We start from the raw sequence: 8,452 nt of genomic DNA, 5'->3' as shown, positions 1-8,452 counted from the left end.
GCTCACAAGAGAAAAGGAAGGTATGCATCAAAATGCTACCAGAGAGCATGTGAACAGTAACTGGTTATCTGCTTCCCACCTTTCTTTTCTTCTAGAAACAGCAACCCACTCTATCTGATAAACCCCACCTCTTCTTGCTCTTGTCAATTGTTCCAGATGGAAGCCGCCATTTTCCTCTCAATTCTGTCTCTCCGGCTGCAGGAATTGCTCAGTTGTACTACCCCAGGGCCCCTGGCCACAGTGATTAGTTCAGAGATTAGACTGTGACTCAAGTCAAACTAATCAGAGTCCTTGCAGAGGGCTTTTGTAACTGGCTTCTTGTAAGAGGAGAAAGACCTCTTCTCTCCCCAGTCACAAAATGATTCTTGGGCTGCCAGTGTCATTCCTGGTGGAAAAGAATCAGTCTGAGAGAATGGAGTTAACAAGCAGAGAAAAGTGTAGATGGGACAGAGCTAGTCATGAGTCCCGGCTTCCAGAGTCCTCAAGGCCAGCTCACACACTTGCCCCTCCGAAAGCTTGGTTATAGGAGCAAATAAATCTCTGTATTTGTTTAAGATGGACCAGATTGGGTTTCTGTCACTTATATCCATAAGCCTTGACGAATACCTCTTGAGAAGGGGTTTAGGAGGATTCCATCTTCAATTTTACGTATTAATTGTACTACTCAGAATATTTTTGGCTGCAAATGATAGAAACCCTATTTGAGCTATCATAAACAAAGAGAGAGTTTACTGGATCACGTTTCCAAATGGATCAAGGACATGGGTGAAGCAGGCCTGAGGAATATCTGGAATCAAGGATCTAAATGCCATCAGAACTCTCTGCTATTTTTCTTTCTGGATCTCAGCTGTATTCCTCCTTAACTATGGGCTTGCTTTTTTCACCCAGTGGGGACATGGTCATTGCTGGCAGATTCTAGACCCACATGTTCATGGTATCAGAGAAGGAAGTTCTTCCTGTCCCATCTTAGGTCAGCAAAAATCTCAAGAAAGGGTTCTGATTGGCCTGGTTTGGGTCACACGCCCATTCCTGCACCATTCCTGTGGCCAAGGATGTAGATACTATTATTACCCAAATTGGTTCGCATGTCCTCTCCTTGAGCCTGTGGCCAGGGCTGTGGGATCACTCAAGAACTTGGCAGTTACTATTCAGAAGCAATGTCTAGGGTGAGGGAGAAGGAATTGCCCTTTAAATAGAAAGAGAAATAGGGAGAAATACTGGCTCTGACATAGTCACTGGGGAAATCATTAAAAGTATGGCAACAGATGTCAAATTTTTGTGTTAACCACAACTCTGTATTGTTCATATACTTTATAACAGATAGGTAACACTCTGAAAAGACACTAATCTATATTATATGCTTGTTTGGTTTCAGTATTAAATGCTTTTCTCCTGAAGTAATATCAAATTTGTAAGAAACCTCAGAAATCATCTGGTTTGACTACAACTAATACAAAGTACTTTCTTATGTTGTCCTGGACCAGGGGCTTGAATATCTTCATGTCTTCAGTGATGATGTGAAGAAGGAATGAAAATACATTTCTCTGTGAAACAAAAAAATTAGGACATAAGAACTAAAGCATAAGTTGACAAAACCAGGAGCTATTAATTGACCTGCAATCTTTGTATTACCTTGGGGAAAATCACAATTTATCTGATTTACTTTTCTTTTTCAAAAATGAACATAACAATACCAATACTATTAAAGGTTTAATATACCAGTGCGGGGCGGGGAGCGAGGGCTCCAATATCAAATAAATGCAAAATACAAGGAGCGGTTTTAATCATTTCTTTCTACTGTTATGAAAATGATATCATTCCCTTAAGGTATAAAATTAGCCTGAAATGTTTCATGGTAATTTAAGTTCAATTGGTGTATTCTTTAGTATTTATCGAACACTAACTTGCTCCAGATCCCTTATAGGGTACAAAATGTAGTCTGTACTCTCCTGCACAATTTTTCAAAGACTTTTGTTTGCCGTCAGGGACACTGTCTTCTGTCAGTGAAGTGCTTCCCCATGAAGTAAACTGAAATCTTAAAGGCGTAAGTGGCATTCACAGTTGTGAACATTTGAAAGAATGAAGATCGACTATAGCTGTCATAAGTGTTGAGAAGAATACGACATTAAGTACCAAAGCACTAAGAAGGTAAAATTCAATATGAAAGTAAAAATTAAAGAGAGCAATTTTTGCAACATTATGTTTGTCCTACTTGAGTATTCAGGCAAAATAATAATAATAATGAGAATAGTAACAACAACAACAACAGTCAGCCTCTATAGGTAGGTAAGAAACGCTGTTTCGTCCCTGAAATTCCAGAGGGACTTTTGTACACCTAAGACAAGCTTTTTAGAAAATGGCCTGGGTCCGAGGTAAAGTGGACACTAGTTGGCTAGGGATTTGCCAAGCGTGCACTTCAAGTATGGGAGAGTGGGGACAAACATGAATAAATGTACATTTCAATCCTGGTCTACTTACCGGCAGTGTGAATTTTGACCTATGGGACTTAACCTTCATAGACCTCAGTTTCCACATCTAAATTTAAATATATGCACACATATATATTTAGGTATATAAAAATGAATTTAAATATATATATAGGGCTTCCCTGGTGGTGCAGTGGTTGGGAGTCCGCCTGCCCTGCAGGGGACACGGGTTTGTGCCCCAGTCCGGGAAGATCCCACATGCTGCGTAGCGACCGGGCCTGTGAGCCATGGCTGCTGGGCCTGCACATCTGGAGCCTGTGCTCCGCAGCTGGAAAGGCCACAGCAGTGAGAGGCCCGCGTACCGCAAAAAATAAATAAATATATATATATATATCTCATACATACACATATTTTATAGCAACAACAACTAATTTGCAGACTTGTGTGGGCTACATGAGACGATTCTGTGAAGTCTGGTGCCTGGAATGTAGTAGGCATTCAATAGATATTAGCTGGATTGTATTTATATTATTCTGTCTTGAGATAGATAGCCTCACCTCTGAAAGGTAATATGATGCAGTCAAGTTGAATAGCACAGCACTTGGATAGATTCGCCCTTCAACAGCTGAATTTAGGTGGCTAGAATCATTGTTATACGCAGATTTGCAGACAATTTTAAAAATGTATCTTAATGACTTGGTACTAGATTTTTTTCCCCATTTCTTACTGTGTATGGGGGGCAATTTTTACATTCTATTATCCCTAATGATTACCATCACACAAAATTAAGTGGCTGTCTCAAACTGTAAGGAATCTACGTGACCTCAAGATAAAAAGGATTCCAGGGAAGCTCCTGGGTACTCTGTTCAAATTACCCCATGACTGAAAGAGCTATTTTTTAAAAAGAACTCTATCGAAACTGGGAATTTTTAAACATTAGAGTAAGAAGTAAAAACGGAGCAAACTCTTGCTTCCACAAACTGTGATAAAGGTTAGGAACCAATGTGTGCCGTATAGGAGTTAGCCAAAGTCTAGACATAACAATTATTACATAACAGTGCAAAAAGTACGCATTCTACTACTTCTTGTTATTTTTGCCCACCTCCCAAATCCACTTTTTCTTTATTTCTGTCTTTTTCATACTAATACATAATTTTGGCCAATTATTACATTCTCTCCCCTACAGCTTAATTTGTAAATTCGAGAGCTAGTAACATCCTAGGTCTAACACGCTGTAGTTTGTTAGTCTTTTCCCCACATCACTCAGTACTGCAGATCACTCAGTAACTCTCTCTACTTCATAGCAGGATACCCAGTTTTTTGAGCTGATTCTGAGCACTTTTAGTATCAGAGAATCTTTAAAGGATACAGGTACAAACATCTCTAACAATGCTAATAACCAGTGATCACAATTAATGACAACATTGTGTTTCCTGTGACTGAATCACGATGACAATCCAACAGCTCAAACCTGTAAAGTAACTATATCTGTGCCCTAGTTTGCATAAGATACTGAACAAATCCTCTTTCTTGAAATATCGTCTATGTAAATCAGTTACAGTATATCAAGTAATAAACTCAGTGCCTCTCTGAAGCATTTTTTCTCTTTTTCAATTTAAACTTTCAGTTGAAATAATTTCAAATTTACCAAAATGTTTCAAGAATAAAACAGAGAACTTTAAAATACACTTTATACAGATTCACCAAATTTTTTAAATTTGCTACATATTTTATCACTCTATTATTTTTTGGACCATTTGAATGTAGGTGGCGTACATCGTGCCCCTTTATCCTTTTACACTTCAGCATGTATTGCCTAAGAACAAGGATATTCTTTGTGTTTAGAACCACAGTATAGTTATCAAATGGAGGAAATTCAGTATTGCTAGAATACTTGAATCTATAGTCGGTGTTGGAACTTTGTCAATGTGTTTAATAATGAACCTTGTAGCATTTTCTCTCTTCAATACAGGACTCAGTGTAGGGCCATGCATTGCCTTTGATTGTTATTTCTCTTCATTCTCCTTTAACCTGAAATAGTTCCTCAGCTTTCTTTTGTCTTTCATGACGTTGACATCTTTGCTTTACAGATGTTTGCTTTATGGAATATTCCTCTACTTGGGCTTGTTTGATGTTTCCTTATGATTAGATTCAGGTTATGCATCCTTACATAAGAGATGTTATGCTCTTCTCAAGGTATTCCATCCATGATGGACACGTGATATCCATCTTTCTTCACTAGCAATTTAACTTCGGTAAATTAGTCAACGTGTAGTCTTATTTCTCCCTGTGTAGTCACTGGTTTCCCCCCGTGTGACTAGTACACAACCTATGGGGTCACATCTATCTTTTAGACCAGGGTTTGCACCATATGTCAGGACCATTATAGAATGTTCAAAGTTTCTTTTCTCTAAGTATGTAATGATTCCTGCTATGTTTGTGTAAAAAAAGTTAACATATCCATATATAGCATTCATATCTAATAGAAATCCAGCAGAATATCTAATAGAACGTATCCATATATAACATTCATATCTAGTAGAAATCCAGTAGAATATAGTCCTGAGACTATAGCCTCTGGACTTGGATGGCTTGGGTTTGAATCCCTATTCCACCACTTTTCTGCTGGAAAGCTTTCATAAGTTACCTTACCACCCTGTGCTTCAATTTTATCATCTATAAAATTTAGGAGGTAAGAATACTGCCCTACTTCATGGTGTTGTAGTGGAATTAACTGAGTTGATAATATATGCCTGGCACATAGTAAGCACACAAGAAATATTGGCCTTTATATGTAATTTATATTTTACCCATAATACATATTTTAGGGTATTCTTTTAAAAAATACAAAATAGTAACTAAAAATCCAAATAATGAGGCAACATTTTTAGATGTAGCCATCATTCTTCCACTACCAGATCCAAAACAAAACTTAGCCAGGTACATATATTTTTAAATCTCTAAAGCAAATGTTTTGACTTTCTTAGTTATTCATTTCTTGAATAAAATTTGCAACAAGCTCCTACAAGGTGCCAGGAGCAGATGTAGGCACCGGGTATACGGTGATGAACCAGACGTCTCCCGTGGAGATTATATTCTAGTAGAGAATATATATAAAACACAGCAATGGGGCTTCCCTGGTGGCGCAGTGGTTGAGAGTCCGCCTGCCGATGCAGGGGACACGGGTTCGTGCCTCGGTCAGGGAGGATCCCACATGCCGCGGAGCGGCTGGGCCCGTGAGCCATGGCCGCTGAGCCTGCGCGTCCGGAGCCTGTGCTCCGCAACGGGCGAGGCCACAGCAATGAGAGGCCAGCGTACCGCAAAAAAAAAAAAAACCAAACAAACACAGCAATGTACAAGTTAAGATAATTTCAGGTAGTTCAGAGTGCTCTGAAGAAAACAAAACAGGGCAATGCAATAGAGAAAACCTGGAGTGGCAATAATAGAGGACTTGGCCAGGGGAAGCCTTTTTATGACCCACATTTAACATCTCTTCACTGCTTATCTGACAAAAAATGTTATAGACTTTTGATTTGAACTGAAACAAGATCGAACAAATCTTTCCTAATACATTAAGCTCTCTATGAATAAGATAATATCATGGCTATATAATGGTTTTCAGTATTGAGGAACAGGTATCAGTTAAGTTGACCTTGAATGGTGCTGTTCTTAATTGAAAACGTGCCCCTTGATCACCATCTCTTCTTAATTAAGCTGCTGATGTTGTTGATTACATAGTTCTATTTAGAAACTAGTTGCAGAAGCACCTCTTCCTTCCCTCGGTCTATTTTCTGTCTTAGCTGTTATGGATGCAAGTCTTCCTTTAAAATATGCTTCATAGTGTCCAAAAGCAACCCAAAAGCTGAAACTGACCTCATAGCACACATCATCATTCCTTAATTTCTGCAGTCTCCCATTTGCCACCTCCAGTGCTACACTGGCCTTAGGCATTAGAACATCCCCAGATTATTTTTTATGCCTTTTGAGATCTTATTCAGGGTTTCTCCTGTGACCCTCTTGGATGTAAGGTATTCTGGGCTTGAAAGTCAGACAGACTTTCATTCGATACTGGGATTTACCACTTACCAGCTGAGTGAACTTGGGAGAATTGCTTAACCTCTCTGAGCCTTATCTACAATGTACGGTAATTGCAAGGCTTGGATGAAATTAAGCGGTTCTATATATGTGAAAGCCTAATAGAGTATCTTGTCTGGAGTTCAAGGTACTCGTCAAATATGACGTCCTCTTGCTCAGCTCATACCTCTGGGAACCTGTGTAGAGCTGATGAGTCTCTCTCCAAGGAGTCCCTGAAACTGGTCCAACTCCCTTCAGGATAGATTTTCTTATCCTGGGAAGAGAGCAAATATCTGGATGATGAGGTATTTTCCAAAACCACCTCAACAGGCTAGTCCAGGTTTTCTTATCCTGAGAACCATAGACCCTAAAGCCCAGGAACCCTGAAGACTGCCTGGAGAAAGCTGGGGTTTCTCCATGAAGGGAAAGCCATGAAGAGAAAGCCATGAAGAGCAAGCTTTGCCCATTCTGATTGGTATATTGCTGCACGGTCTGACTTTCTAGTTCTGCTCCACAGGAGCTCTGCTCCTAGTTCTTTTTTTTTTTTTTTTTTTTTTTTGGCCTCTCCCGTTGTAGAGCACAGGCTCCGGGCGCGCAGGCTCAGCGGCCATGGCTCAGGGGCCCAGCCGCTCCGCGGCATGTGGGATCTTCCTGGACCGGGGCACGAACCCGTGTCCCCTGCATCGGCAGGCGGACTCTCAACCACTGCACCACCAGGGAAGCCCTGCTCCTAGTTCTTGACAAAGTATTTATACAGCAGTGCCTTTTAAATCCTAATAAATTAGAAGCTAATGGTTTCATCACACTCCCTAGTTCACAGTACCGATACACCTACCACTTGCATATCTTTTAGTGACTAAAATTCAGTAAGAAATCATAGGATACGTTGGGAATCTTGGAAAGTATTTATGGTAGCCTAAGGCAGCAGCTGGAATAATTTTCTTTTTGTTAACACTAGATGTTTGGTTCTGATTACAAAATAACACATTCTCAAAACTAGAAAAATTAGAAAGCAAGAAAAGCGATCATGTATATAGCATTCCAGAACAGTAGTCCAGAACAATATTCCTCAGAAATGTGATCTGCTTCAGAATCTCCCATTTGCTTGTTAATGGTGCCACTTCATGGGCCCTCCAGTCGTACTAAATCAGAAGTGACATTTAATGAACTTCACATGTGACTCTTCAGGCAGGCTAAAGTCCCATAACTAGGCTCTTACCAGATATTTAATATGTTTCTTGCCCTTCAACTGCTCATTTTTTTTCATGCAAATATATGAAGGCAGGTCAAGATTCTGAAAATGTCTTTTGTAAAATGATTTGCAAGTGTCTGTAAAATAATATACAAGTTTCTAGTGAATTAATGCTTTGCCAGATAAAGTAGGGTTTTCTACAATAACGGTGTAAGAAAAACATTGATTGACTAGGAAATTAGGTGCCAATTTACATACATTTGCAAACAAATCCCACCGGCCACTTATATGGAGAGGCAGTGGCCTCAAAAGCCTAGAGGGGCACTCACTGAGGCTGCTTGTGTTAGCTTTTTTAGTTTGGTTTTAATTCTCATATACCAGGTGTAAAGCTAATAATACACAAAACGCACTCCTTGTGTGGGAAGCTGGGCCCAAGTCGGGCTCCACCCCAGCTTAAGGCACCTACATTTCACCACCCCTGTCCGGTGTTTGTTTTGAGTCCTGTGGCTTTGAAAAAGGTGTGGCAACCAGGGTGGAGATTCCACGAGTGCACAGTGGACAGGCTTATACCTGTAGGCATGGCTTTGTCTCTGTGGGTTTAGGACACCGTGTACAAGTATGATGTTTTGAGCATCAGGACTCATTGACCGCAGAAATGGTTGACTAAGTCTGATTTTTTTTTTTTTTTTCCCCAAGCCAAGTTGCATAAAGGGAAAGACTTAGAAAATGGGCTGCGGGGTCAGATAGCCCTGACCTCAAA

This window comes from Pseudorca crassidens, chromosome 11 (genome assembly GCF_039906515.1).
Source record: "Pseudorca crassidens isolate mPseCra1 chromosome 11, mPseCra1.hap1, whole genome shotgun sequence".
Lineage (NCBI taxonomy): Eukaryota > Metazoa > Chordata > Mammalia > Artiodactyla > Delphinidae > Pseudorca > Pseudorca crassidens.
The sequence above is the reverse complement of the archived record's forward strand: the minus strand, read 5'-3'. Positions refer to the sequence as shown.